The sequence below is a fragment of the Oryx dammah genome, unplaced genomic scaffold (genome assembly GCF_014754425.2).
Source record: "Oryx dammah isolate SB20612 unplaced genomic scaffold, SCBI_Odam_1.1 HiC_scaffold_20, whole genome shotgun sequence".
Taxonomy (NCBI): domain Eukaryota; kingdom Metazoa; phylum Chordata; class Mammalia; order Artiodactyla; family Bovidae; genus Oryx; species Oryx dammah.
In genome coordinates, this window is record NW_024070204.1 from 51773515 (window position 1) to 51797056 (window position 23542).

General features: G+C 40.7%; 1 long non-coding RNA gene across 1 annotated transcript; it reads left to right on the forward strand.

Moving 5' to 3' along the window:
• The first annotated feature begins 5920 nt into the window (after positions 1 to 5920).
• Positions 5921 to 23006, forward strand: LOC120879546. The gene is made up of 3 exons (XR_005724817.1): positions 5921 to 6137; positions 12587 to 12589; positions 22969 to 23006. It is a non-coding gene; the product is annotated as an uncharacterized LOC120879546 (long non-coding RNA).
• Positions 23007 to 23542: the final 536 nt, after the last annotated feature.

A 23542-nucleotide genomic window follows, 5' to 3' on the forward strand; every position in this document is an offset into this window, starting at 1 on the left:
AATTTGGTGTGATGGTAAATATGTTAGAGATTCATCTTAAAAATGCATATCTAAAAGCCAAAAGTTAGAAATGATGCTAATATATCAAATAACATAATTAAAGTATCAAATTATCTGCAAATTACTAAACAATAAGCTGAATTAAGAGTATAAAAGAATAAGATAAAGCACAATATTTGCTTAAATAAGCTACATACATAAAATACCCAATATTCTAAGCAATTGAAAAATGGGCAAATATATTCTAGCATGGTATATCCATAAGATGGAGATTATGGAGGAATTCAAAATGGTGGCTTTGAAGAATGTTTAATGATATTATAAAAATGTTCATGGTAAAAATAAAGGATGTGATTTGAAAGATCTAATCAAAGATTATTTTCAAGGGGGTTAGTGGTTTCTTTGGAGAAAGCTCCTTGTAGAATGGAAGGCATTGGGCACTGGGAGCTTAGTCCAATAACAAACCTCAGTTCTCAGACAGGAGAACCATTCGGAAGGGAACATGGCGCCTGCTACTTAAATGCATTCCCAGGGACAAATCTTTGGACCTTGGGGAGAGCAGAGAGCTGGAAGGTAAAAGATATTGCATGTAATTCTGTGCAATATCAGGAACGAAGGGGGCAAATTTAATGTCAGTGGAGCAGCTGTAGAGGCACGGCCTTGTGGTGTCTACCTGATTCCCTGGGGAGCAGCCGGACCTACTGAGCCTTGGGGATGAAGAGAACTGCCCAGACTGGTAGGGGAGAGGTGATTGCAGCAAAGTGGGACTTGTTCTTTTGAGACATCTTAGGGATACTCTGAAATAATAAGATGGGTTGCATAAAGAACTACTTTAGCAAATGTGTGGCAAGCTAATGAAATTAAAAATTTTATAGCTAACATAACCTCAATCATAGCCATAGGCTGGTAAGATCTGGAAACATTTTAGGTAAAGATTCCTTTAAAAAAAAAAAAAGTATTATATAGGTATTGGAGAAAAAGATTTAGAAGGTTCATTTGTCATAAGTGCATTATAAGTAATGGTGTGGGTTGTATAAAAAGAAATAAAGTGAAATTTAAAAAGCAACAAAACAAAAAATTCAAAATAAACTTTGGCTTTCACAGTCAAAAGACTCTCACAAGGAGACAATCACTTCACTGTTCTCCCAGCTTGGTTAGGGTTTGCCTGAAGTAGATAACCACCGTTTTCATTGGAACAGGGATGTTGGTGATTCTAGAAATATTTCATGAGAGGATAGATTTCAAAACCAGAATGGCAAGCCTAAAAAAGACAATGCTTGGAGAGGGCCCACCAGTTGTTCCCAAAGTGAAAACAATTTCAAGGAAAAAAAATTAGCAGAAATTTCTTACTCAGAATTGAGAGCGAAAGGTGGGCAGTACAGAGAGGCAGACAAACAGATCCTTATAAAGACGGGTTTCTAAATGACTGGAGCTGCCTCGAGACACATCAGGCTGCCTTGAAAGCCAATACATGTTAGGTCATTCTACATTCCCAGGAAGAGCTATCAGGTCGGTGATCAAAGCAGTCTCTGTGCTGGACCAATGATTAGGCTAAAGGACGTCTATGTTCCTTCCAGTTCTAAGGTTCAAAATTCTCTGGGTTTTGTCGGCTGAAAACAGCATTACTTGGAATTATTGTAATTTTCCAATCTTCCCTGAAGTCATACAGTTTATTTAATTAGTCATTATCTTTTAAGCTTTATAAGATATAAATCTATTCCTAATGGGAGTCTGAAATATGACAGGAGTAGATAGAAGTAATATTTTAATCTAAGGTAAAGCTGAAATCCTTGATTCAGTTCTGTAAATATTATGGAGTCCAGAATTTGTAGCCAGTGGCTGCATCTTGTCCTGCTCATGCAGGATTCTGAAATACAGTAGTTTGAGGTCAGTACCTTATAGGAGTAGCAACAGATCCAGATAACATTTCACAGAGAATCAGAGTTATATTGCTCTGAGCTTAAGAGTCTACAGAGCTGCAGCTCCGAACATGATTTTGTGCTTTATGAGCTAATGTAATTATTCCATTCAGTATGACCGGTGGAAATTAAAAAGCAGGAAGAGTTCTTTATATATATATTTTTTCAGCCGACGGGAGTGCCATTGTAGCGGGGGGTGGTGGTTGGGAGGGAGGAACTGACTCATTTCTGTCTCCTTGAAGCCAGAGCTGTGATGAGGCACACTGGACCTCCTGGCATCTTCATGCCAACTAGACAGGTAAGAGGTCTCTATTCTGTTGATGAGAATGCTGAGGCTTACAGGCAGCCATAGTTTAGTCAAATGAACAGCTCAAATTAAAACACAGCTCTCCTGAATCAAAATTTGTCCTCTTTCAAAACAATGATAATGATAATTAATGTTTTTCAATGTTGTATTTCAATTCTTATATCCAGAAGCCATTTCTACTATATTCGGAAACTGTTCAAGTGGCCTAAGATCAAGATTTAGATGGAAAGAATCGAGACCAAATGCATCATTTTACCCATTTCAAAACAGTCTGGACTTCATGTGAAAATAAAACCTTTAAAAAAACAAGCTCAAAGATTGAGAATAAGAGCACATAAACAGTTTCCCAGTAAAGAAAGAGTGCTCCAAGATCATTGTAGACAGTATGGAAATTTCAAAGGGTAGCAAAAAAGTACTCTGATGCCCAAAGTGAATAACAGGATGTGTGACTAAAGCTGCTGACCTATGACCAGCGAGCTCACCTCAGAACCCAGGAGCTGCTGACGTGATGTTTCGCTTTCTTTCTCTTTCCTCTTCCTCTCTTTGTCCTCATTTTTCATTCCACCCTCTGCCTCCGTTCTGTTTCCTCCCCTTCCATACTCTCTGTCCTCCTTTATTGTTTCTTTAATTGACCTTAATATGAAACTCAAGTAATTAAAATTTTGTTAAGTATCATGAAAATGTCTGTCTACTTCTGTTCTTCATGTTCAGGGCATATAGGTGCAATCTGTTTCTTTCTCTGGTAGTAGCTTTGATTGTTACACTGATTCTTCTGAGCCACCCTCCACCTACCCTAGAATCTGTGTGTGTGTGTGTGTGTGTGTGTGTGTGTATTGCCAACAGGGAGGCAAAAGCACAATGTCAATACTCTGTAAGAAAGAAATGTTCCTTACCCCTCCCTGACTTAGGAGTACTTCCTGGTATGCAGGCTCAGAGTACATCCAGCATCATGGAATGGTCTCCTACGGCATTTTACAGGAACAATGTCAATAGAAGAATGGCATCCAAGAGGATTCAAATAAACCTCTTGTTTAAAATTTTCCTGTCTAAAGGAACTCAATTCTTTGTAACGCACATACAGTCTAAATATGTTATCTTTGGATGGAGAAGTCGGTTGTTAAAAGCCTCAAGAACAAATGCTCTACTTGATCTTAGCCAAAGGATAAAAAGCTATGAACACAATGGTGGAGTTCATAGTGCTCCCAGCCACACAGAACTACTTTAGAGAACCTGTATGTGAATTCTGGGTCTTCTTGGCTGATGACATGGAATGCTTCACTTAACCTCATGATTTTATGTTTCAGAATGAAAACATTGTGCTGTTAACCCTCAGAGTAACAGGGCAAATGGCGGGGAGATTAAGCACAAGTATCCACCAACTATACATAGAGAATTGGCCCTCAGACTTCTGGGATTATTTTGAGTTATTAATATTGTCTGTAGTATGCATTTATTGACTTCTTCAAAAATATTCATAGAATGCCATCTCAATACTAATCAGGACTGGGACCTATAATGGTTACAAACTTAAATACTGAAATATTAGAAATACAAAATAAGTTCCTGCCCCCAGGCTAAAGCTTTGGGAGGGAGGAGACATCCCCAGGCTTAGAATTCAACTACTTCTGTCACTTGCTCTCTGAGTGATTTTGGGCAAATCACTTCAGCCTTCTAAACTCTCACTCTGTGTGTGCGGGTCAGTCACTCAGTCATGTCCAACTCTTTGGAACCCCATGGACTGTAGCTCACCAGACTCCTCTGTCCATGGGATTATCTTGGCAAGAATACTGGAGTGGGTTGCCATTGTTTCCTCCAGGGGATCTTCCCCACCCAGGATTGAACCTGCCTCTTCTGTTTTCCCTGCACTGGTAGGCAGATTCTTTACCATTCTTTACCAAGAGTCACCTGGGAAGCCCAAAACTCTCACTTTGCCTTCTACCAAACAGTGATTACATCCTCCTCCCAAGACATTGTGAGAACAAGTGAGAAAATGTGAGACAAAGTGCCCAGGGTGCTATGACCACACAACAGAGTGTGTGGTCACACACAAAGCATTCACACACTCTAGTGCAGGAAGCAATGTATGGTCCCAGGAAACAATGAAGAAGAATCAAGGGGCTCTTCAAAGAGGCAAATGATGATTTCCTAGAACTGTGTGCTATGGGCTCAGAGAAGAGAGAATCTGTGATTGGTGAGGTCATGAAAGGCTTTCTGGGGAGGACAGGTGGCAGAGAAAGGAAACTAAAATGAATTAAGGATGAGCAGCATAGGAGGCAACGGCAGCCCACTCCAGTCCTCTTGCCTGGAAACTCCCATGGACGGAGGAGCCTGGGGGCCTGCAGTCCATGGGGTCGCTAAGAGTTGGGCACGACTGAGCGACTTCACTTTGACTTTTCAGTTTCATGCACTGGAGAAGGAAATGGCAACCCACTCCAGTGTTCTTGCCTGGAGAATCCCAGGGATGGGGGAGCCTGGTGGGCTGCCGTCTATGGGGGTCGCACAGAGTCGGACACGACTGAAGCGACTTAGCAACAGCAGCAGCATGCAGATAGGCCTTGGTCCCATGGTAACTAATGTGAAAACTGAGCCTCAGGAATGTTATATGATATGCCTGAGGCCACACTAGAACCGGTAAGTAGCAACATCTACTTTAAAAGCCAGTTTACTCATTTATTTAATTACAATGTTCAGGCACTTGAGATACTTAGCAAGGGGTTCTGTGTGTGTGTGTGTGTTTCAGGCATAACTTAAATGAGGAAAGCAAGGTCATCATGGAAAAAAAAAAAACCCAAAAACCAAAAACCTAATAAGCAATGTCCTCTGCTTGTAACATATTTGAGAGACTGTGTCTCAGAACTCCAGCTGGAGAGAAGTTTGCCCTGTGAAGGAAGAAACAAAGCAGTAAATGTCTACTGGGACCTGGGAACAATCTCAAGAAGTTTGAACATCTTCCACTATGAAATAAAGTCTCCTCGAAAAGTCTTTCAACAGGAGCATGATCTAATCAAGATGGTTTGGGGAAGGCTGGTTTGGCATCACATAAAAGAACTGAATGGGTAAGATGCAGAGGAAAAAAAAAAGCTGTTGACCTATGGTGATGTGGCTCTGGCTGAGGGTAGAGATCAAAGGAAAGGAACAGAGATGAAGGAAATACTGGGACAACCAAGTGAATGATGGCAATTGGGAGTTGAAGAAGGTGGCTCTGTTAACAGAAGACTGCAGGGACTTCCCTGGTGGTCCAGTGATTAACACTTAGCTTTCCAATACAGAAGGTGGAGGTTTGATTCCTGTTTGGGGAAATAAGATCCACATGTCTCAGGGCCAAAAAAACTTAAAGCATGAAACAGAAGCAATGTTGTAACAAATTCAATAATGCCTTTAAAAACTGGTCTACATCAAAAAACTTTAAAAACAAAACCAAATCTGTAAGGTTCAAGCTCAGGTGGCCAGAAGGAATGATGGCTATATGAATAGAAATGGAGACATCTTGAGGCTGCTGATTTTGCAGGAAAGAGAAGCCTACTGACCAACACAGAGTTCAAGTGACAAGACAGTCAGATGCAATGTCCAAAAAGTAGTCATAGTAAGACAAGGAGTCTGATTACAGACAGTCTCTGTAGGAGTCCAAGATCATACTGTGGGTGTGCAGGATTTCCATGGAAGAGAGAAACTCAGGGACAAAATGATCAAGAACCACCCCTTGGGAAATACCCAGTGTCCAGCTGTGAATACTGAAAACTTTTGTCAATAATGATGACAAAATATTGACTGGAATTAGGTTTTTTTTTTTTTTTTTGCCTTCAGCAAAGCTTGAAAATGGTGGACAAGCATCTAGAGGGACAGAATTGGTCTTCTGACATGTTTATTTCATTCTTACTTGATTATAGTCAACAGCTCAGTTCAGTTCAGTTGTTCAGTCATGTTCGACTCTTTGCAACCCCATGAATCGCAGCACGCCAGGCCTCCCTGTCCATCACCAACTCCCAGAGTTCACTCAGACTCGCGTCCATCGAGTCAGTGATGCCATCCAGCCATCTCATCCTCTGTCGTCCCTTTCTCTTCCTGCCCCCAACCCCTCCCAGCATCAGAGTCTTTTCCAATGAGTCAACTCTTCGCATGAGGTGGCCAAAGTACTGGAGTTTCATAAATCAGAATTTCATCTGGGGCTTGTTCTTTCTAACCAAGTGGTGAGATGATACAAAAGTAGCCAACTCTTACCATCTTGAACTTCACTGGAAGTTACACATATCCAAAAAAGAACCCAAATATGTTCATATTCATATTGGTTTAGGTCAATTGTCAACACAGTTGAGCCTGAGCATCCAGCCTTTTAAGGAATGAAGATTCATTCCTAATGGCTCATTATCTAAAAGGACAGAATGGTTTTGAAATGTAGTCTAAGAACCATTAATGGCAAAGAAAAGTTCTACTCAAATGATTAACTACTTGACCAGTTCACTACATGAGGAATGGGGATTCATACCTTCTGAACAACATCCATCTGTTCAGCAATTAAGTATGAACAAAGGGGCTTTTTTTTCTTATTGGCGTATAGTTGATTTACAATGTTCTGTTAGTTACTGCTGTAAAGCAAAGTGGATCAGCCGCATGTATACATATATCCCCTCTTTTTTGGACTTCCTTCTCATTTAGGTAACCACAGAGTATTGAATACAGTTCCCTGTGCTATATAGTTAATTATCATTAGTTATCTATTTTATATATAGTAGTATATATATATGCCAATCCTAATCTCCCAATTCACACTACCCTTACCCTTTTCCCTCCCTAGGTATCCATACATTTGTTCTCTATGTCTGTGTCTCTAGTTGTGATTTGCAAATAAGTTCATCTATGCCATTTTTCTAGATTCCATATATATTCCATTAATATGCGATATTTGTTTTTCTGACCTACTTCACTTTATATGATTAGTCTCTAGGTGCACCCACATCTCTTCAAATGGCACAATTTCTGAACAAAGGGGCTTTTTTGTATGATTTTTTTTTTTACCTTTACTGGTTTATTCATGCTGTGATAGCAATTACATACTTAAAATGTTGCTACTTAGGTATACAGAGTGAAATCTAACTTAATTCCTATTCCAGTGGACCCTCATGAAAACATAGGAATGTAAACAACTTCGATGTTGTACAGGAAGTTACTGTGTAGTATCCAATGTAAGACTTTGCCTGTGTGCTTGCACACACACAGATACACACATACAGATACAGATGTTTGCACACACACAGATATACACACACACAGACACACAGAAACGTGCACACACATCACCAGCCATCTCTGTGCTAAGTCTGCAGCTGGCCTCAACTTCCTGTTCAGAATGCTCAAAGAATAATCATATCTGAAGATGAAGGAGAATGAGTCACACTGAGGGAAAATGTCTTCAGTAGAAAGGGGGCATAAATATTTGTCTTCAAGATGCTCGTAAAGAAGGGACAAAAGAGTAATCATTTCACCGAGATGCCATCTGTGCTGCTGGCATAGCAAAGCCAAGTAGCCCCGGGCTTCCCAGGTGGCCTAGAGAAGCAGCCCCTCTCCCCCGCCTTCCTGGTTCTCGAAACCCCATTTTCAGAGTTTTTCCCTTGGGGCTTATGTTCCACTGACCCATAAATGCTCACTGTAATTATACCAATTTTCCCCTCCACACATGGCTCACCACTCTTCTTGTCTGTCTCTTAAAAAAAAAAATAGTTTTCAAAACAGCATGCTTTACAGCAAAAACCTCTGCTAAAAAGGTACATAATAAAAGCAACAACATAGTTATTTAAGGTATTTAAAACAACTCTTAGTAATAATATAAATTAAAAATGAATTTATTACACCAAAAAAAAATCCAAGAATGAATTCAAGTACTTGATGGGTACAGGCGAAAGAAAAATCAGACAGAGGCTGGTCCAGTGGGCAGCCTAGCTCTTGACCAGCCTGGAGTGGAATCCCTGAGCAGCTGAGTTTTTCTGGGGAAAGGCTACTGAGCTGCCCCGGCCCATCCCTAACACCCCTCTGTCCACTGAGAGGCACTCCTGTGTATCTTTGAGATTTAGTTTCTTCATCTGCAGCAGGAGGCCTCCTGTCCTGAGGGGGTGGGGTTGGGGAGATTAGGTAAGAACAATGGAAACCTTTGCTATCCATTGTTCTCCGAGAATGTTTACTATTGGAATTATCTCATGAAGTCACAGAGGCTAAAGTCAAAGGTCAACTTTCTTTCTCAATAAATACTGACAGGCATAGTTCAATAGGGAGCTCCTTCAATGTCCAACAGTGTTTTCAGTTTCTCTGGAAATCTGTAATAGAAGAGCCTCCATATGTGAAAGTAATAAGAGGCAGCTGGTCTGTGTCTGTGGGTGAAGAGGAACGGGAAAAATAAGGTCTTAGAGAGAAAAGTGGCAAGACGCTGGGCACATCTTCTCCTTGGTGACCCCCAAACTGGTCCTACTGAGAGGAGACCTGGGTGGGTGAGATCATTCATCAGGCACTGTCAACCACAAAACTGTTACTTGCCGTGGGCACTTGATCAACCTCTATGAGGATCAAATCATGTGCTGCTACAGCTGCTGACCTTCAACGCCCCTTGAAGGGAGTTCAGGGTGGAGATCAGGGATGAGGCACTCTGTGCTCTGGAAAACTGGCAGAACAGGTCTTCAGATAGTTATATATTTTCAGAAGCTGATATTATGAGCCCAATTCTTGCATTTCCTCCTATCTAGAAAAGCTCTTAATCCCTTCACGGTGACATCAGCTCCTCCAGACGAGCAGAAAACTTTTGCAAAGATGAATGCTTAATTGTAAGAACTCCCCCTTCACCAAAATCACATATATATTGACCTACACCCCCTATCTCTTCAGAGAAATTTCTCAGAGCTATCTGAGGGGCTGTCTCCTGGGCTGTAGTCCTCATTTTGTCCCAAATAACTTGACTTGCAACTCTCACATTGTGTATTTTTTTGAAGTATAGCACTTACCTCTGTGGCTAAAGGGTAGAAGTAGAAAGATGAAGCTCCCTTTCCTAAAGCTTTTATGAAAATACTGCAAAAAGGAAATCTATTAAAGACAGGTTGAATATGTACATCTGTTCTGTTAAAATAGAACTCAAATATGACATAAAATAATAGAGTAGATAGCCATAAAAAAAGAATGAAATGATGCCATTTGCAGCAACATAGATGGATGTAGAGATTATCATACTAAATGAAGACAGGAAGACCTATATCACATGATACCACTTGTATGTGGAATCTAAAATATGATACAAATGAACCTATTGGCAAAATAGGAACAGACTCACTGACATAGAGGACAGACTGCTCCACAATCACCATAGCTCTGTTTATTGTTGCCAAGGAGGAGGGGCGATGGAGGAGGGATAGGCTGGGTTGGTTTGGGACTAGCAGATGCAAACTATTATATAGAGAATGGATAAACAACAAGTTCCTACTGTACAGCACCGGGAACTATGCTTAATACCCTATAATAAACCATAATGGAAAGGATATGAAAAGGAACATATGTATCTGTGTGTGTATATATATATATATGTGTGTGTGTGTGTGTGTGTGTGTGTGTGTATGTGTGTCTGTGTGTGTGTGTGTATATATATATAATTTAATTAATTTGCTGTATACCAGAGACTATCACAACATTGTAAATCAACTATATTTCAGTTAAAAGAAAATTAGAGCAGCAACCAGCCAATCCAGTCTCCTATTTCACAGAAGGGAAATTTGTCTCAAGCCGCATCACTGGGTAAACACTCTGCTGCTACCAGGCTCCCACCTCCACATACTACTCTGGTCCACAAGCTGAAGCTACAGCTTGGATTGTATCTCCCCAAATAAATATACTGAAATCCTAACCCCTATAGCCTCAGAATGTGACTGTCTTTAGAAAAAGGGTCTTTAGAGGTAACCAAGGTAAAGTCATTAGGGTGGGTCCCCGTCCAACAGGATCAGTGTCCTTATACGAAGAGATGAGGACAGAGGGAAAAGACAGTCATCTACAACCAAGGAGACAGGCTTGGAACATACTTTCCTAGAACCTTCAGAGGTAACATGGCTGACATTTTGAATTCAGACTTCTGGCTTCCACAAATGTGGGACAATATATTTCTGTTGTCTTAAGCCATCTATTTTATGATACTTTGCTATGGCAGCCCTATGAAACTAATACAGCTGTCAATCAGAATTTTAGTCAAATAATAGACTAGGAGGGAGGGAGGGTTTGGTTTCTTGGGAGGCATTTTTATATCACAGAAATCACTTAACACCATAACTTTGAAAAATAAATGCACTTCAAATATTGTCTTTGGTGCAAAGTCCATAGAAATCCAATTACACAAATTTACAGTCCAGAGAAAGGGAAAAATCAAATTACTATTCATAGAAATTTAAGCAGGGGTTTATGACTGGAAAAATAAACAGGGCTATAGTGACTATGGCGCAGTGTGACTGAGAACTCAGCCTCAGGTATCAGGCTGCCTGGGTTTGGGTCTTATCTCTGCCATTTGCTAAGTGTGTAATCTACAGAAAGCTGCAGAAACTCACTGCTTTTTCAATTTCCTCAAGCAGTGTGTTGTGCAGACTCTCAGAGATAGTGAATTTGAAGCCGTCAGGATGGCATTTCACCTATGATGATTATTAACTGAATTTTAGCAATTATTATGATTACTAATGGTAGAGAATTGCTTTCATTTTTTAAAACTATTTAAAAGCAAACACTTTAAAGTTAAAAATGAAAATATATTATTTGTTTGCTTTTCATCTTTTTAGATGAAACTTACTTTATGTTTTATTTTTATTTTTTGTAATTTATACCATATCTATTATTCTAGAGCACTTTATTTATTGAAAAGAAATATAAGACTTAGATACCAAATATGAAGATACTATTCAAAGACACAGATAGCCAACTAAGCCAACTAAGCCCATAAAATTACAAAATATTTTATATACAAAGTCATTATTTTCATAAAATTGGAAATATTTCAAGAAATAAGGTTACTGCATTCTGATATGAACCATACCTATCATAATACCAAACCACTGGTGAATAAAATAAGCTGATCTTCTCTACTGCTATTGTTCAGAATTGGTTGCAGGGATGGAAATTCAATTTCCTGGTCACACACATCTGAGCTGGTATCGATTGGTTGGGCCAAACCTAAATTGCAGAGCTTAGTAGATGCAGGAGAGAAAATGTCTGAAAACTCACCCCAGTCAGAAGTTAAAGCTACTGAAAAAGTAAAAAGAGGCAAACCCTCCACCCAGGGAAATGGAGAATCCTGTTGCTTATGGGAAACAGGAATAATTATTATGAAAAAATCTAGAAATTAGAGGAATTGGTATCATGGTCATGTCAAGAACATGCCAAAGCGGACAGAAGGCAATCTGCTGAATGGCAAAGCTATACTCTGTGAAATCATAGGAGACAGTTCCTGAGAGAGCCAGTCACTGGCATGGGAGAACAAGCTATTTAGATTCTCCAGGCAAATGAAAATATTCTGGAGAGTTATTGTATTGTGCTTGAGCTATTAAACCCTCCTTGTAACATAACATTTTATACTGCCCCCCCCCGCCCCATTTTTAAAATGAGGGCTTTTAGCAATATATCTCTGGAGAAGGCAATGGCACCCCACTCCTTTACTCTTGCCTGGAGAATCCCAGGGATGGGGGAGACTGGTAGGCTGCCGTCTATGGGGTCGCACAGAGTTGGACACGACTGAAGCGACTTAGCAGCAGCAGCAGCAGCAATATATCTACCTTCCATATTCCTGAGGATCACACTTGAACCTTGGAACAAACAGATGCCTGATAATACACCCAGAGACAATCAGACCTCATCCTGAAACAAAGGGACCACTCTTGGCACAGATTCACAGATTTACTTGTGGAAATTCCAAGGTTGAGGACAGAGCCTCCTCTCTTGGCATTCCAACAGGGAATAGCTCAAATACCATTCCCCTCTGCCCCCCCGCCCCCACCACCATGCAGGGTTCCAGAATGTCAGGCTCTGCTCTAAGGGCCTCACCCACATTGACATATATCTTCCTAACAAAGTTACAGCAAGTATTATGATTACCCTCATTAAAAAATATATTATTTTTAATTGTGGTTAAAAAAAACCAACAAAATATATAATTTTTAGTGTTTTGTAGTGTTAAGTATATTCACAAATTCTGTGCAATAGATATCCGGAATTTGTCATCCTGCCAAATTGGAACTCTGAATCCATTAAACAACTATGATTATTCACATTTGAGGTAGGAGAAAAATGAGGTATGGAGATGTTAGATAACTTTTGCAAGGTCACATAGCTAGTAAGTGACAGAGGCATAATTTAGAAGCATGTCATTTGTCTCCGACACTTGGAGTCTTAACTGTTTAGCTCTGTGCTCTGCCACCCAGTTGCGTCTGACTCTTGTAATTCCATGGACTGTAGCCCAACATGCTCCTCTGTCCATGGAATTTTCCAGGCAAGAATATTGCAGTGGGTTGCCATTCCTCCTCCAGGGGATCTTCCTGACCCAGGGATCAAACCCATGTCTCCTGAGTCTCCTGCATTGGCAGGCAGATTCTTTACCACTAGAGCCCCCTGGGAAGCCCAAGGAAAGCTGAGAGGAAGTAGTAGAATGTGAAAAGGAAATAAAGTGTACACATAGGTCTATGTGCATGGATAGGGGGACAAGAGATGAGGAGAGACCTTGACTGGGCCAGAGCTAATAGACTGGGCCATCCTTGCTACCACCTCCCTACTCAGGTCTAGACAACCATCATTTGGGCAAAAGTAAGAGAAGACTCTACACATGGACATCACCAGATGGTCAACACAGAAATCAGATTGATTATATTCTTTGCAGTCAAAGATGGAGAAGCTCTATACAGTCAGCAAAAAGAAGACCAGGAGCTGACTGTGGCTCAGCTCATGAACTCCTTATTACCAAATTCAGACTTAAATTGAAGAAAGTAGGGAAAACCACTAGACCATTCAGGTATGACCTAAATCAAATCCCTTATGATTATACTTTGGAAGTGAGAAATAGATTTAAGGACCTAGATCTGATAGATAGAGTGCCTGATGAACTATGGAATGAGGTTCGTGACATTGTACAGGAAACAGGGATCAAGACCATCCCCAAGAAAAAGAAAAGCAAAAAAGCAAAATGGCTGTCTGGGGAGGCCTTACAAATAGCTGTGTAAAGAAGAGAAGCAAAAAGCAAAGGAGAAAAGGAAAGATACAAGCATCTGAATACAGAGTTCCAAAGAATAGCAAGGAGAGATAAGAAAGCCTTCCTCAGTGATCAATGCAAAGAAAAGAGAGGAAAAGAACAGAATGGGAAAGACTAGAGATCTCTTCAAGAAAATTAGAGATACCAAGGGAACATTTCATGCAAAGATGGGCTCGATAAAGAAAAGAAATGGTATGGACCTAACAGAAGCAGAAGATATTAAGACGAGGTGGCAAGAATACACAGAAGAACTGTACAAAAAAGATCTTCATGACCCAGATAATCACGATGGTATGATCACTCACCTAGAGCCAGACATCCTGGAATGTGAAGTCAAGTGGGGCTTAGAAAGCATCACTATGAACAAAGCTAGTGGAGGTGATGGAATTCCAGTTGAGCTATTTCAAATCCTGAAAGATGATGCTGTGAAAGTGCTGCACTCAATATGCCATCACATTTGGAAAACTCAGCAGTGGCCACAAGACTGGAAAAGATCAGTTTTCATTCCAATCCCAAAGAAAGGCAACGTCAAAGAATGCTCAAACTACCGCACAATTGCACTCATCTCACAAGCTAGTAAAGTAATGCTCAAAACTCTCCAAGCCAGGCTTCAGCAGTACATGAACCATGAAATTCCAGGTGTTCAAGCTGGTTTTAGAAAAGGCAGAGGAACCAGAGATGAAATTGCCAACATCCACTGGATCATGGAAAAAGCAAGAGGGTTCCAGAAAAACATCTATCTCTGCTTTATTTATTGGCTATGCCAAAGCCTTTGACTGTGTGGATCACAAGAAACTGTGGAAAATTCTGAAAGAGATGGGAATACCAGACCACCTAACCTGCCTCTTGAGAAACCTATATGTAGATCAGGAAGCAACAGCTAGAACTAGACAGGGAACTGTTGGAACATGGACTGGTTCAACAGAACCAGTCTGTTGACTGGTTCCAAATAGGAAAAGGAGTACGTCAAGGCTGTATATTGTGACCCTGCTTATTTAACTTATATGCACAGTATATCATGAGAAACGCTGGGCTGAAAGAAGCACAAGCTGGAATCAAGATTGCTGGGAGAAATATCAATAACCTCAGATATGCAGATGACACCACCCTTATGGCAGAAAGTGAAGAGGAACTAAAAAGCCTCTTGATAAAAGTGAAAGAGGAAAGGGAAAAAGTTGGCTCAAAGCTCAACATTCAGAAAACGAAGATCATGGCATCTGGTCCCATCACTTCATGGGAAATAGATGGGAAAACAGGGGAAACAGTGGAAACAGTGGCTGACTTGATTTTGGGGGGCTCTAAAATCACCACAGATGGTGATCGCAGCCATGAAATTAAAAGACGCTTGCTCCTTGAAAGGAAAGTTATGACCAACCTAGATAGAACATTGAAAAGCAGAGCCATTACTTTGCCAACAAAGGTCCGTCTAGTCAAGGCTATGGTTTTTCCAGTGGTCATGTATGGATGTGAGTTGGACTGTGAAGAAAGCTGAGTGCCAAAGAATTGAACTGTGGTGTTGGAGAAGACTCTTGAGAGTCCCTTGGACTGCAAGGAGACCCAACTAGTCCATTCTAAAGGAGATCATTCCTGGGTGTTCATTGGAAGGACTGATGCTAAAGCTGAAATTCCAGTACTTTGGCCACCTCATGCGAAGAGTTGACTCATTGGAAAACACCTTGATGCTGGGAGGGATTGGGGGCAGGAGGAGAAGGGGGCAGCAGAGGATGAGATGGCTGGATGGCATCACCGACTCGATGGACATGAGTCTGAGTGAACTCCGGGAGTTGGTGATGGACAGGAAGGCCTGGCATGCTGCGATTCACGGGGTCGCAAAGAGTCGGACACAACTGAGTGACTGAACTGAACTGAACTATGGCTTAACCGGCTCTCAACATCTAAACCCCAGTCCTGCCATCTCTTACCTACATCAGAGCCAGGATGATCCTTCCAAATCTGATGGAGCCACAGCTCCATTTTCTCTCTTCTCTGATTTTTCCTATTAATCATTATATCACATATATATCCCGTTCACTTCCCCAGCTAAATTCACATGCTGAAACCCTAACCCCCAATCTGAATGTATTTGTGAGGTGGTTAAGGTTGAATGAAGTCATGGGGATGAGGTCCTCATGATGGGATTAGTGCCCTTCTATGAAGGGACAACACAGATCTTGTCCTTCTCTCTCCACCAAGGCAAGAAGGCAGCTGTGTGAAACTCAGGAACTGAGCACTTACCAGAAACTGACCAGCCTGGCACTCTGATCTCAGGTTTCCAGCCTTCAGAACTGCGACAAAAGAAATGTCTTTTGTTTAAGCCCTCTGTCTGTGGCATTTTGTCAGGGCAATGCAAGTTGACTAAGGCATTTCGTACATCATTTCTCAAAGCACTGCATATCCTTCCTATACAGGAATTACTGGAGCATAGAAGCAGTTACAGATGACTAGAAATTTTAGTCACTAAATATCAGGTTCAACAGAGAAGGAAGTGTATTTCTTTCTTTAAGTAAGTGTTCAACAATTCTTTGTTGAATGAATAGATGCTAAAATGTGCTATATGGAATTTCCAGATCAAAGATGAGTTGAAGGCTCAATTCAACTTGATCATCTTACCCTGTGTAAGCATGTGCACACATCTCTCCTGCTATTTATAACCAAAGGTATTTTCTTTGAGAGAGGCACTAATAAACGAAAGGTCATTTTGTTCTGCTGATTGCTTGGGAGTTAAAAGATGGATGAGTACAAGGAGAGAGGTAGAGTGCTAAATTCCATTCAGTGAAAAAAATCTGAAACTCCTATGAGCAGCTTTTGGATGAGGAGAGATATAGAAGACGAGGAAGGGAGAGAAGGGCCAAGGTAAATAGCAGAAAGCTAGCATTTTAGTTCTAGACATGACTGTGTAACTTACTTTATAAGGCTATGAACATCTACTTTATTATTTTTTTATTGGACTATAGTTGATTTACAATGTTGTATTAGTTTCTGGTGTACAGCAAAGTACTCAATCATATATATATATATGTCATATCTCATACATATATCATATATCACGTATACATAACTGATCACTTTGCTGTACACTAGAAGCTAACATATATATATTATATACTTTTTAGATTCTTTTCCATTATGTTATTAAAATATATTGAATATAGTCCTCTGTGCTACACAGTAGGTTCCTATTGTTTATTTTATATATAGTAGCAGTGTTCTTGCCTGGAGAATCCTAGGGACGGGGGAGCCTGGTGGGCTGCCATCTCTGGGGTTGCACAGAGTTGGACACGACTGAAGCTACTTAGCAGCAGCAACAGCAGTGTATGTAAGTTAATCCCAAGCTCCTAATTTATTTCTCCCACCTCTTTGGTAATCATATTTTTTCCCCTATGTCTGTGAGTCTGTTTCTGTTTTATAAATACATTTACAGATTTCTACATATAAGTGCTATCATATGATATTTATGTTTCTCTGACTTATTTCACTTAGTATGATAATGTCTGGGTAAGACTATGAACATCAAAATACTATTCACTTCACATTTTTTTGTGAGTGTAAATTACATTTATTTCTTCAAATCATCAGAGAGGTCAGATACATACCTAAATATCATATGTGGATGAGTATCCTTTCATGGGAGGAAAATGGCTGGTGTTCAGGAAAATGAAGCAAGAGACTCAGTTCTACCACTGGCCTCTGTGGTGGAAAGGGAACTCAGTGATGGCTGTTGTGAGCTATTTCCTCAACTGAACAACTTCTGCTGAGCCAGAGACTTGGGACCTGATATGATCAGGAGACAGGCGCTGAGTCCCCTGGAAACTCTTGAAGGCTTTGGAGAGAATATGGGACTTTTCACAAGCTGCACAATGGGGTTTTATCTAGATCTTAGAAAACAGGATGAACTCAGTCCTATGAGGGAGAATTTCCACATATTATAAACAATAAAAAGCTCAGCTAAAGTTTAACCTGGTAGCAACTAGAAAACAAGCTTCTGGCTGTTCTTGAGCAGACGAAAGTTCATATTCACATACTCAAGTAATCACCAGCACCCCTGCCCTAGACAGATGAACAGTTCAATCGGTAACCTTGGGGGTCTGATTTAATCTCAGAGCTCTGTTAATTGCAGAGCATGATTACAAAGAAGGATTTTATGAGGATGTGTTATATAAATGCTATTGAACAAAACAAGAAATGATATCTCATTTTTGGTTGGGTGTGTAAGTGAGAACATGAAACATGGGCTTCGTCATGAAAGGAAGTTTGTAAAGGAAACTCATGGTGTGGGATAAATCAACGGTCATTGGGAAAAAAAAAAAAGAACAGGAAATGAGTGACTTTTTAGAGTTTATGCTTGGGGTGAATGATGACAAATATAGTAAACCTGTGGGCTATATCATGCAATAAATGTGTGAACAAATTTTTATTTGTTCTGCTTTTGCTGGGGAAATCAACTGCCTAGATAAAACAAAGGAAAGACTTGTATCAGACAGTCCTGAGTAACTGTAGAGGTTTGGCAGTCTGATGATCATTGTTGTTGTTCTGTTGCTAAGTTGCTTCTGACTCTTTGAGATCCCATGGACTGCAGCATGCCAGGCTTCCCTGTCCTTCACTATCTCCCACAGTTTTCTCAAACTCATGTGCATTGAGTTGATGATGCCATCCAACCATCTCATCCTCTGTTGTCTCTTTCTCCTCCTGCGCTCAATCTTTCCCAGCATCAGTCTTTTCCAGTGAGTCAGCTCTTCACATCAAGTGACCAAAGTATTGGAGCTTCAGCTTCAGCAGCAGTCTTTCCAATGAATATTCACTGTTGATTTCCTTTAGGATTGACTGGTTTGATCTTGCAGTCCAAGGAATTCTCAAGAGTCATCTCCAGCACCACAATTCAAAAGCATCAATTCTTTGGTGCTCGCTTTCTTTATGGTACAACTCTCACATCTGTACATGACTACTGGAAAAACCATAGCTTTGACTATAGGGAGCTTTGTTCGCAAAGTAATGTCTCTGCTTTTTAATACACTATCTAGGTTTGGGTCATAGCTTTCCTTTCAAGGAGCAAGCATCTTTCAATTTTGTGGCTGCAGTCACCATCCACGGTGATTTTGAATCCCATGATAAAATAAAATCAGCCACCGTTTCCACTTTTTCTCCTATCATTAGCAGGAAACAATTTTGATACTAATGGTGGTATAGGGTATCTTGCAATTTGGTTATAAATACATATTCCCAGTTGCACTCCAAGCTGGCAGCACAAGCCTCCAAGCCTATTGCTGTGTGTCTCCAGGGCACACTGTCCAGAGAGATCAGCTTTGCCTTAAAGGAGTTTAAGCCACCATCAGAGGCAGATATATAATATTCCATTTAAATAAGTCCAGGATGGGGAAAGTAAGGATGAGTCAATAAATAGTATCTGGAAGCAAGAGTCTGTATAGAACTGAGTGAGGTTTAGTCACTAGAAATGAAAAACAAGACTCAAATCACTGAGTTTTTTACTCTGCCCTCTAGGGGAGAACAGCTTCCTGCACTGTTTCCAATCTGAATACTGACTAAAGAGTACCCTCTAGTGGCCTTCTCAGGGAACTACAAAACCTGGGAATGCCGAATAAATACTGAGAAAGATCAGAAGGGAATGGCTGCCCACTCAGTATTCTAGCTTGGAGAATTCCATGGACTGTACAGTCCATGGGGTCGCAAAGAGTTTGGACACAACTGAGAGACTTAAAAAAATGTCAAAATAAGAAATTAAATAAAAATAAAGATAAATAAAAAATATTGATAAAGAAAAATGAAGAAATATAAAAATGATAAGAATATCTGTTTAATTTTTCTTTAGTTCAAGGGAAAATAACTGATCACTGTGTACAGAAAGCGCTGATACAGTGGCAAGCATGCATTCGTGCTAAAAGTCGCTTCAGTCGTGTTTGACTGACTCTTTGTGACTCTATGAACTATAGCCTGCCAGGCTCCTTTGTCCATGGGATTCTTCAGGCAAGAATACTGGAGTGGGTTGCCATGCCCTCCTCCAGGGGATTTTCCCAACACAGGGGTAGAACCTGTGTCTCCTGCACGGCAGGCGGATTCTTTACCAACTGAGCCACCAGGGAAGCATGCCTGTTCTTTATCTAACCTAGATGAGGTTGCCAGTAGTTCCAAATGTATGACTGTTTATAGTCAAAGCACTAGAATAGGGACTCTTCTACTAATGTCAGATTGGCCTTACAATATAAAAATCCTTTATAAAAGTGATCAAAATACAATGAGCCTGATAATTTGGGTTTGTCTTCACTATTTCTCACATCTTTTTCAATTAGCTGCTCTGTAGGTAGCTACATACTGGTACATACTATATACTATAGCTATATACTATACAGCTGGTGTAGAATTAATCAATTAGAGTCAATTCATCAATTAATCAATTTAGAGTCAGAAGATCTGGGTAATTCCCTAGTTCCACAAATTTCAGTCTGTGTGACATTAGGCTAGTCACTTAACCTCTCTGAGACTCATTTTTAAAAATATGCAATATGTAGATTGTTGTTCTTCAGTCTCCCTGGGTTTGGGGGAAAGTATAGTGAAATATGTATAAAAGACTTTATAAATTCTAGCATGTTACATAAACATTAGCCATTATTAGTCTTGAAATCTCTAGATGAGGATGAGGTTGCAAGACATCAATTGTCAGGTTTATATATTGAATCAGTGACTGAACTCAGAACAAATATACCTTGTGTCCTAAAGTTTATCACTCTAGAAATCCTATTACGTTGTTATTTTTTCAGTAAGTGATATGGACTGCTGCTGCTGCTGCTGCTGCTGCTGCTGCAAGTCGCTTCAGTCATGTCCAACTCTGTGCGACTCCAGAGACGGCAGCCCACCAGGCTCCCCCGTCCCTGGGATTCTTCAGGCAAGAACACTGGAGTGGGTTGCCATTTCCTTCTCCGATGCATGAAAGTGAAAAGTGAAAGTGAATTTGCTCAGTCATGTTCGACTCTTAGCGACCCCATGGACTGCAGCCCACCAGGCTCCTCCGTCCATGGGATTTTGCAGGCAAGAGTACTGGAGTGGGGTGCCATTGCTTTCTCCGGTAATATGGACTGATGACCCTAAATCATGAAATAGCTATAAATACACCATAATTAGGGCTTCCCTGGTCGCTCAGTGGTAAAGATTTTGTCTACAGGAGTTGCAAGAAACATGGGTTCGATCCTTGGGTCAAGAAGATTCCATGGAGGAGGGCATGGCAACCCACTTCAGTAGTCTTACATGGAGAATCCATGGACAGAGGAGCCTGGTGGGCTACAGTCTATAAGTCACAAAGAGTGAAGCAACTTGGCATGCATACACATCATAATTAAATTGCACTCCATAATTAACTATTCTGAGTTGAGAGACAAGCTTTTAAAAAGGACCAAATAGAAGAGGTTTTGGAGAAGGCCATGGCACCTCACTCTAGTACTCTTGCCTGGAGGATCCCATGGACGGAGAAGCCTGGTAGGCTGCAGTCCATGGGGTCCTAAGAGTCGGATATGACTGAGAGACTTCCCTTTCACTTTTCACTTTTATGCATTGGAGAAGGAAATGGCAACCCACTCCAGTGTTCTTGCCTGGAGAATCCCAGGGACGGGGGAGCCTGGTGGGCTGCCGTCTCTGGGGTCGCACAGAGTTGGACATGACTAAAGTGACTTAGCAGTAGCAGAAGGGGTTTAATAGATTAGACTTACTGACAGCATTATTATTTGAGAAAGATCTGTTTCCTAGAGACTAATTGTCTTCTATGTGGTGAGCTATTTACCAAATTTTGGAATGGAGTGTAAATCAATTGACTTTTTTTACATCAGTTAGTTTGAAAAGTGAAACTGAAAGTCACTCAGTTGTATCTGACTCTTTGAGACCCCATGGACTGTAGCCTGCCAGGCTCCTCTGTCCATGGAATTCTCCAGGCCAGAATACTGGAATGGGTAGCCTTTCCCTTATCCAGAGGATCTTCCCAATTCTGGGATAGAACCCAGATCTCCCGCAATGCAGGCAGATTCTTTACCAGCTGAGCCACAAGGGAAGCCCAGGAATACTGGAGTGGGCAGTGATCCCTTCTCCAGTGATCTTCCTGATCTAGGAATCGAACCAGGGTCTCCTGCATTGCAGGCAGACTCATTACCAACTGAGCTATCTGGGAAGCCCAACTAGTTCGTGATTGATTAAATTTAAACTATTTTTCAAAGAGCTTCATTAGACTGGAATCTGTTTTATTTTTCAAACCAGTAGGGTAGTAGACCCAAGGTCACGGCATTTGGAATGACATGGCGATGTTATAAATCTTGGTATTTAATTGGTACTTTTGTTTTTATGGATAATTGTTTTACAATGGGAAAATGTCCCTGAAAATTAGAGGACTGTTTCAAAACAAATCATTTACTCCAAACAATCCTGTTCTAGTCATTAATTACAGGAACAACAAACTCTTTCCTGCCAAGTCCTTATGGACTAGCTAAATTGAAACAGGAAATGCAGAACTCAGCAAAGTTTATTATTTTTTATTTCTAGCTTAGAGCAAGTTTATCCAAGATGCAGAATGAATTTAATGGATTGTGCAACATGTAAATAGCAGTTCATTACATTTTCTTGTTTAAGGAAGCAAAATTCAAAAGGCAAACATCCACAGGAGGTACAGAAATAAAGCAAGGATAGGCATTTCTGAAAATAACCCTCTGCAAAAAAAATTGTAACTCTCTTGAAACTTATCAGAAAAACAAGGTAGTTTGGAAGTTCTAAAACCTTTCTATGTATTAGAATCAACTGGGTGTTTTGAAAAATCTCTATGACCAGACCACAACAATTAAAAGAGAACCTTTGGAGTGGGCCCTAGACATCTGCATTTTTAAAAAGTTATCTAGGTGGTGCCAATATTCACCAAGTTTGGTAAACACTTTAGTTGAGAAGTATCTTGAAGCATGAAAGTAATGTCTTTTCTGGGACAAGTTATGATATGACCACAGATTATTGTTGCCACCTCGCTAGTCCTATAACAGGAAGCTGCAAAGCTCCATTTTATAGGTATGTACGCAGAAGAAGAAAGCACACACAGGTTAGAAGCAGCAGTGATACAGATTAAATCAACGGACCAGCAGGGAATGTATCAATAGAAAATGAGTTCAGGACTGCCTACCAGGGACTGCAAGATTCAGACAAGCCTATGGGCTGATGCCTTTAAGGAGCTGACACACAGTTAGGTGTGACCTTTACATTTACATTTGATGCATTTGTATTCATGGGTTCTTCAGTACCAAGTTTACAACAGTGTAAAAATAGGACTCATGCTATGTTTGAGTGTTAAGTCTGCAAGTTCTCCTTCCCTTTGGCACTTAAAAATGTTGGATGTTGGGGTGCTGCTATCAGTAAGTATAGGAAAGGTCAGGATGAGTCATCTACTGCAGTTCAACAAAGCTCAAAGGAGAGTGCAATGTGGTCTTTGGACTTTAAACATTTGAAAGAGGACCATCAGTTCAGTTCAGTTCAGTCGCTCAGTCGTGTCCGACTCTTTGCGACCCCATGAATCGCAGCACGCCAGGCCTCTCTGTTCATCACCATCTCCCAGAGTTCACTCAGACTCACGTCCATCGAGTCCATGATGCCATACAGCCGTCTCATCCTCGGTCGTCCCCTTCTCCTCCTGCCCCCAATCCCTCCGAGCATCAGAGTCTTTTCCAATGATCAACTCTTCGCATGAGGTGACCAAAGTACTGGAGTTTCAGCTTTAGCATCATTCCTTCCAAAGAAATCCCAGGGCTGATCTCCTTCAAAATGGGCTGGTTGGATCTCCTTGCAGTCCAAGGGACTCTCAAGAGTCTTCTCCAACACCACAGTTCAAAAGCATCAATTCTTCAGTGCTCAGCCTTCTTCACAGTCCAACTCTCACATCCATACATGACCACAGGAAAAACCATAGCCTTGACTAGACAGACCTTGGTCGGCAAAGTAATGTCTCTGCTTTTGAATATGCCATCTAGGTTGGTCATAACTTTTCTTCCAAGGAGTAAGTGTCTTTTAATTTCATGGCTGCAATCACCATCTGCAGTGATTTTGGAG